Source organism: Triturus cristatus, chromosome 4_1 (genome assembly GCF_964204655.1).
Source record: "Triturus cristatus chromosome 4_1, aTriCri1.1, whole genome shotgun sequence".
NCBI classification, from domain to species: Eukaryota; Metazoa; Chordata; class Amphibia; order Caudata; family Salamandridae; genus Triturus; species Triturus cristatus.
In genome coordinates, this window is record NC_140585.1 from 1138465993 (window position 1) to 1138474358 (window position 8366).

An 8366-nucleotide genomic window follows, 5' to 3' on the forward strand; every position below is an offset into this window, starting at 1 on the left:
TGTTGGATACAGAGCTTTATAGGAAAACATTGATTCTGGATGCAACCTTATGAGCATTCATCTTTGTTTCCACAATACTAACACCTGAGCTTTCAGAAAGCCAAGCTCCATCCCAATCTTCCAACCCAATGAAACCATAGAGCTACCACTTTCTCTGGAATGTGATTCTGCTCATAGTTTATGTGCACTACTACTGGCCACTACACAGCCATGTGCAGTGAACAGTGAGCTAAAGTCCTGTGATACCAGCCATGCTACCACAAGGAGAGAGGAAGTAGGTTAGGGAGTTCAGGGGTCCATGAACCCTGTTGATGGCCAAAAGGGCATATGGATTGTCACAAGGGCATATTAAATAATTTACAGTGGCAGCTGGTGCATCTATCACTAAAAATGGTTAAATGGTAGAGGGTACTGTATAATGTTTTGACACTAGAGGGGACCAAAGCAGAAAAGGTACTTTCCAGTTCCTACTGAACACCAAATATTCCCTTTTCTGGTGTTTTATTAGTTAGAATTGGTTTTAACTGAAAACCGGAAAACCTACGTGTATCCCAAATGACTTATCTTTGTCCAGTAAGTGTTGATAAATCCAATCAATAATGCTTTGACTTCTAATCTCTAGAAACAAGGGTTCGGCTGCAGCAACTAAGAATCTCAATTGGCTGGCAAAGACCGATCAGAACCAGGAGGAACGTATGCTCTATGAATGCGTGATGACCACCACCACTGCAAGCGTCATGACAGTCCCACAGCGCTCTATTACACATAGTGTGTCTTGACTCCATTTGTGCATTTTGTGCACAGATGCGAAGTCTCGCACAAAGCGGCCTCCACAAAATGCATGTGTCACTGTCCTCCTTTGAAAAACTCAAGCACTTAAAAGGTTTGGCGGGATGGATCTCCATATCTGTTATGTAACTATAGCTGAGCACAGGCCGTGAATCATGACAGATCCTAGGTGGGGCTGTAGTGATTGCTCAGATCTATTATCCTGGGGATTGCTCTCACCACAAAGCTACATAGGAAGTGAGTTTGGTGATGGCTCTTCCCAGAGAGGCAGTAGAGATGAAGTTGGGAAGTTTAGTATAGCGTTGGGTAGGAGTATAATGGTCTGATAGATGTCTATGGATTCTTTGGATGATACCCGTGGTCTAGCTTCTCATACCATTATGATAGCACAGTCTAAGGGCAATCTGAAGTGCAGGGTTTGTCTAGTTCATTTAGAAGGTTCCATAGGCTCTGGCCAGGGCTATGATGTTTGTGAGGCTGGGGGAAATAGAGAATTTAGTTAAGGATTATTTAGAGGGACGAAATTAAAAAGATAAAAAGTCTGTGAGGAAGTTTGCAAATTTTGTGAACTTATTCTGGGGCTGAGTGCTAACCAGAATGATGTATATCAGATGCAGCTCTTTTTGGAGGTGGACATGTATTGAATATTGAGAATGGTTTGTGTCTTGCATGGCAGAGGTTGCAAAAAAGGATTTGCATAGGTAGTGTTGGAAGAAAATGAACAGATTGCAGTTTTTAAACATCATTCAGATTCTAAGGTACTTGCACGCCCCGTGGAGAGCATGAACCCCTGCTCTATGCTAGTTTCCCCATTAAGTCACAATTGCTATTTGTCTTTTCCCCAGTGAGCTTGGCAATCATATGTGCTCACGTTTATCCATCCGTATTATATGGACTGCAAACCCCAAGACTGTCCCTGAGGTTGAGACAACACACCAGAAGTCCACCCATCTTGAGAGAGTAGCTATTGCCCTCTATTTGGGATTTGTGGGGTTGGCAATGATAGCAGTGCAGATTATATTACAACACTGGGATTTCTATTCGTCTCCTTCAGGGGGAGATAAGTAAACATTCTAGTGCTCTAATATATTGTAATATATTCCTACAGGCATTTCCACTCTAAGAGAATCTGTCAGTTTCCAATAACCAGAATCTTTCACTCCCACATGTATAGGTTATAGGTCAATGGTGTAGTCACTGTGTGTGCGGCGCAGAGTATGAAGCCTATGTGCATGTTTGGCTGTATACAGCAGGGGTTCCTTTTTAGGTCGAAGCCTCCCAGACACCGCTGGCTGCAAAGGCATATTGGGGACACACTGAAAGCTTCTCTAAGAATGCATTCCATCGATTGCATACTATTGGCTTGGTTTTTTGCAACTCACATTTGCTTTCCATTTGTTGGCTTTGTTTGTTTTAGGCTGTCCATATGTCTTTGTCCCACCCATGCTGCATAACCTGTTTAGCACCTCTCTGACTGGCTCCTTGTATTCTTACATGAGTGCGTGTTTTCTTGGAACTCTTTTTCATTTTTGTGAGAAACTCCGGGAGAATACATGTGTTTTCAGTTGTCTCCTGTATGCTAGTTTACAGCAGTAAACATGCTTTATTTCACTGAAAGGGTTCCCTCCTCCTATCTTTCTGCTTGACTTATTCTACTTATCTCTACCAGTACATCAATTTGCATGCCTTTGAGGAAGCCTACAAGCATGTTTATTTTGGTCAATGCTCCTTATCAATAGCATAATTTGAACAATCCTCATCCTCAATTTCAGGCTCATGTCATAGGCGCTGAAAGTAGGGGAGTGGGGGCCATGCTGGAGTTCAGAAGTGAATAAGCAATGATGAGGCCTTCAAATTTTAGTTGGATCTTCTCACATGTGCCACATAAAGACAGGGAACTTGCTGTTTACTTTTCTTTTTTTTAACTTCAAATTGGGAGGATTTATGTAACAATCTTGCAGGATATGTGAAAGGAAATGCTTTAGAATGTTCTTAGGTCTCGCCTGCGACAGCATATGTACAGCGTGCGCACTCGCTTGCAAGAGATATAGTGTATAACAAGGGACTTGGAGCCAGCCCGTTGCTTAACATTTTTTTGTTCATTGTCACTCATATTTGTTGTCTTTTAATTGGCAAGGCATTTGCTGACTTCACTTCTGATTCTGCCGATCTGGCCCCTTCCTGCACACAAACAATCTGAGGCTTTTTCCTCTTTGTAAGTGTGCTACTATATGCACCACACTAAAAAGAGGAAACAACAAGGAGAAATAAAGATAGTTCCCTGGTCTGGGAAGGCATAGAATTTTGACGGATTCCCAGGTTTACCAGTCTAGGTAAATATGGGAATGCCCGAAAATCCATGGGTGGATGCATGAGAACACCCACGCTCCATCATGGAACGCCTATCCAGGGCAGAGTAATGCAAGGGAGCGACATCCACTTCCTTTGTTACTCTGGATTTACCAAGCACTGCATGGCCACGCATGGTGGTCTTGATTTGCTTTGCAAATCTGACTTTAGAATTGTGTTAGACTACAACTAATGTGGTCTCAGACATCAGTAGTGAACATCTCCAATTCTTATAACTGGAGCTCAGGAATCCTTGAATACCCTGGGAATGCCCCCACCAGGTGCCACAGACACTTAGAAGGAGATGGAATTTAACACTGAGATAGTAGATGAAAGGAACAGGAGAATACCTGTGGTAGAGCAGGACTAGGTCTCTGCGGCTAAAGAGTAAGGGCCACATGTATCAACCATTTTTGAGTTAGCAAACGGGCCGATTCACAGAATCGCCACGTTTCCGAACGCAAAAAAAGATTTTCACATGTATCAAACCCAAATTGCGATTCGGTAACATGTTACCGAATCGCAATTTGGGTTTGCGATTCGATATTAGGAAGGTGCATGTTTAGGGCGTCCCTTCCTAATACCAAATCGCATCGGTATGTATGAATGCAAAACATTCACATTTTAGGTGGCAACCCATTCGCAAATGTGAAGAGGTCCCCAAGGGACCCCTTCCCCTTTGTGAATGTTTGTAAATGCATGTTTTAAGAGCAGGCAGTGGTCCCACGGACCACTGCCTGCTCTTAAAAACTGAAAGGAAAACTTTTCAATTTTCTTTTTGTAAAGCATCCCGTTTTCCTTTAAGGAAAACGGGCTGCTTCACTAAAAAAGATTGCTTTATTTAAAAGCAATCGGGACATGGTGGTCCGATGACCCCAACAGGCCACCATCCCTGAGATTTTTGCGATTCCTGGGGGGTCGCAAATTGCGACTCACCTCATTAATATTCATGAGGAATCGTAGAAAGTGTTCAACACACTTCAATTCATGCATGCCCGCAAGGATTCGCAATTAGGAAATAGCAAAATGGGGTCTTCTTACATCTGGCCCTTAGTGACCAGGCTGTTTGGCCTCCCTCCCCAACTCTTATTTCCTAAATTCATTATCTGGGCTATATTTTGAAGGCCATATTACAAAGGTGACATTTTCCTACTTTTTTGTTAAAATGTCTCAAAATGATTTTTCCTCTTCTCCATAGAATCCATGCAGTTATTACCAGCACTTACAAAAACCCTTATATTTAAGGCTCCCAAAATATGTCCCTCCGCTGGTCGCAGCGGCAAAAGCATCACATTCATACAATGTGTGTGCCACAGGCTATTCACAGTAGGGGCTTACTTTTCTCTGTTCCATCATTTCAGGTACTGATCAGCCCTTGATTTTAGATCCTTAGCTTTTTCTTTTGTTTCATTCTATCATTTAGGAAACATTTGAAAATGTGAATTTTGCTAGGGCTTCCACTCATTAACATTTTATTCTGCTGTACTGATGTTTAATCATAGTGTCCAGATACAGGTTCTGTTACAGCCAAGGGTAGACTACTGTGGCCACTTGGATACATCTTAATGATGTGGAAATAAACAGTCTGGTACAGAAGAAGGTAAGGTATTAGAACCACTTTGGTACTTCTTGAGTTAGGCAGATGGAGTACGTTGTGGAGTAGAGCAAGCTACACTAATAGGGACACCCGTATTCCTTCTTCAGCTAAGTTGTGGGTGGGATAATATCTTGATCAGCGCAAGCTAAGTTACCAAGACCACTTGGATATTTTTTGATTGCAAGGTTGACAGGTCTGGAGCTAGGTAATATTGTAGGAGTTGGAGAAACAGACGTTCTGCTATTAGGGCCACATGTTATGATGTGTTATGTGTATTTGTATAGTGCACAACTCACCCAGAAGGGTATACTGGTGCTGAAGTAGACGTTGTATGGGCGAAGCTAGGGTTGGGGCTAGGTGAAGATTCAGGTCTTCAGTTTCTTGCAGAACTCAAGAACTGCAGAGGAGGCACTGATGTGCAGGGGCAGATCCTTCCAGGCTTTACGAGCAAGGTAGGAGAAGACATGACTCCCAGATCTGGTTCTGCGTATGCGGGTTGTGTGTGAGTAGGAGTCGAGTAGAGAGTGGAGGTCTCTGGTGGGTTTGTGGAAGTTTATGTAATTGTTGAGGTATGTGGGGTTAATTTTGTGTAAGGCTTTGTATTTGTGCATGAGAAGTTTGAAGAGTGCTCCTCTGTGGATATTTCATAAGCTGGTCGTCCTAAAATGGTTTAAAAATGTTGATGCCGGTTGGGGAGGTCTGCCACAGTGAAAGTTGAGCTACCTTGACAACTCTGACAGTTTTGATTGGGACTCTGTAAGTCAGAGAGATTGCTTTTTCTTTTAAATAATCATCGAGGAGTCTGTCCTCCAGTGGCGAGGAAGATCCGTACCCTTAGGGACAGTCTTATACAATGCGTTCCGGACTTGGGGGCATCTGAAAGTTTCCCTCGTGCTTAGTTCATAGTTTTGTTGAAGGTCACTGAACAGTACTACCTTACCTCCCGCCCATATATCCCTGACCGTTGAGAGCCCAATGAGGTCCCATTTATCAAATCTAGAAGTTTGTGCCAGGAGCCCTAGGCAATCTGCCTCAAAAAGGGGGGTAGCCAGTGTAATCTTGTTTTTCCAACCCTAAGCGGTTTGTCTCTGCGTGCCATACTGTAACTGTGGTCGTGGTTGGAGTATATTTTGGGACATTTTTCCTTCCTCCATATAATGCCCGCTGAAAAGACCCTGCTAACAATATGTTCCTATCCATTCTATAAGCGGGTTCGGTTACTGGCCAGTGTACCCAGTGATTCGTGACTACTAACTGGAAGGTCCAGTAGTAACTTTAATTGCTGGCAGGGCAATTCCCCCATCATACCGCTTTCCGTGAGCTTTTTCAATGAGATGCAGGGGATCCCATTGTTCCAGAGAAGAGTCCAGACTTCTGACTCCACAGCTTGAAAAAATTTGATTGGGACCGGGAAGGGTTTATTTTGAAAGGCGTAAACGAATCGGGGCAGAGCCATCATTTTGTATAATGCTGCTCTACCTAGTAACGTGAGTGGTAAAGACTTCCAATGCTGTATTGTATTGTAATTACTATTTGTAGAGCGCATTATCACCTACAGGTCTCTAAGCGCTATATGAGAGAGCATCTATCCGAGCAAGTGGGGAGAAGTCAGCTGTTAAATGGTGCTTCAGGCTTCCGAAAAAAGAACTGTCTTCAAATTCTTCCTAAATGGGAGGAGGGCCTGTTCCTTACGTACATTCTCTTGCAGGTTATTCCAGATTTGGGGGATAGATGTTGAGAAGGCTCTACCTCCAATGGAAGACAGGCTGAAGTGAGGGCAGACCAGTAGGCTGGCCTCCGCAGACCAAAGCACCCTACTAGGAATGTAGTTAGCTAAGCGGTCTTTGAGATATATCGGGGCTTGGCCATAAATGGCTTTGTGTGCAATGCAGAGGCCCTTAAACTTAGTTCTCTGCCTGACCAGAAGCCAGTGCAGCTGACGCAGCAGAGGGGTGGTGTGGGCTCGTCTGGGCACTCTGTAAATTAATCTGGCAGCATCATTCATAATCACCTGTAGTCTGGCCAACAGTTGTTGCGGGAGGCCGATGTACAGGGAATTGGCATAGTCCAGACGCGACAATATCATTGCTGATACCGCCAGTCTGAGTGTAGCAAAAGTAAGCAGAAGGGCAAGTTTCCGCAGCTGTCTCAACAAGCCAACACATGTTCCCACTACTGCCGACACCTGTTGAATCATGGAAAGCTTGGCATCAATTTTGATTCCTAGACTTTTTACAGCCACAGCCGGCTCCGGATAGGTACCGAGCTCTTGTGGCCAAAAAAGATCATTCCAGGGATTGGAGTCAGTCTTATCCGGATTGATTTTAAGGGAATTGGCCGTCATCCAATTGACAGTGAACTTTAGAATGTTTTGAATCCTCAAGTGTGCAGTCGGGGAGCTGTCTATCTGGATGATAATTTGAGTGTCGTCGGCATAATTATAGATCTGGCCCGCCATGTGATTCAGTGCAGCTATCAGGGGCTGGAGGTAGACGTTAAAGAGAAGAGGTGACAACGCTGAACCCTGTGGTACCCCGCACGTAAGTATGCTGTACGTCATCTTGTAAGGGACTGTTAGAGGTTTTATGTTAGATGGTGGTGCAGACTGGCAGCAATATGAGCACATCTATAAAGACCACCTGGCTATTTCTTAGCTGGACATTTTATGGAAGTTACCTGGTTTTCAATCTGAGGGCCGCTTAGAATAAAACATGGACACCACGACAGTAGGTCTTTGTGGAACATTTAGAAGTGGAATTAGAGAAAACTGAGATAAATCAACAGACACATCAGAAGTTGGTCTAAGGGTGTATGCAAGGGACTACAGGAGTAGTTGTGGGAATTCCAAGATAGCCATCACAGGTTTCCAGCAAGATAGGTAGAATACGGCTTGAAACTTAGATATGCATGCAGAAGTCCGACCAGAGAATTTGCCGCCTTCACAGAGTACAATATCGAGGGAGGACAAGGAGAGCAGCGGAAAGGAAGACCCTGGATCGACGGAGAGACTAGTGGAGACAAGTTGCTGTGCGAAGAGAGGGAAAGAGAAGCGTGCTTATGGCTTGTCTACTTTCCATGGAGATGATTGAGAGGAGCCAACCCAGAAAGATCAAGAGCAGAGTGAAGTTGACAAAATGAATGACAAGGCTTAACCCTGTGCATACCCGGCAACCTGAGGGTAGAAAGCGCAGTGATTAAGACCGCTGCGGCCCAGATTGAGGGCTGCGGCACTAGGCAAGATATACTTTACTCAATCACCGAATGGCACCAATAAGGGTTCATGATTACACTGTGTGATGATGGAGATCATTATAAGAGCCCAAGAAGTCTGGCTGGGGCTCACAAGGTGTGTTGTGAGAAGCATGGACTTTACACAAAGGTTTTTCCAAGTACTGCACAAATGGTTGGGGAAAGGGAGAAGAGTAAACATAAGACTTGATACTCAGGGTCTGTTCTATTTTCCCGAGGGTCGACAGTGGTATACAGAGAAGACTTGAGAAAAGGGGAGACTGAGAGAGATGACATTCCAAAGGTGACACAGGAGAAGGCTGGAGTGCTGCAACTCTGACGAGTCATGATTGATTTCTTTATTTTATTTTCCACAACCTTCATCGTCCTTACATTACTGTCA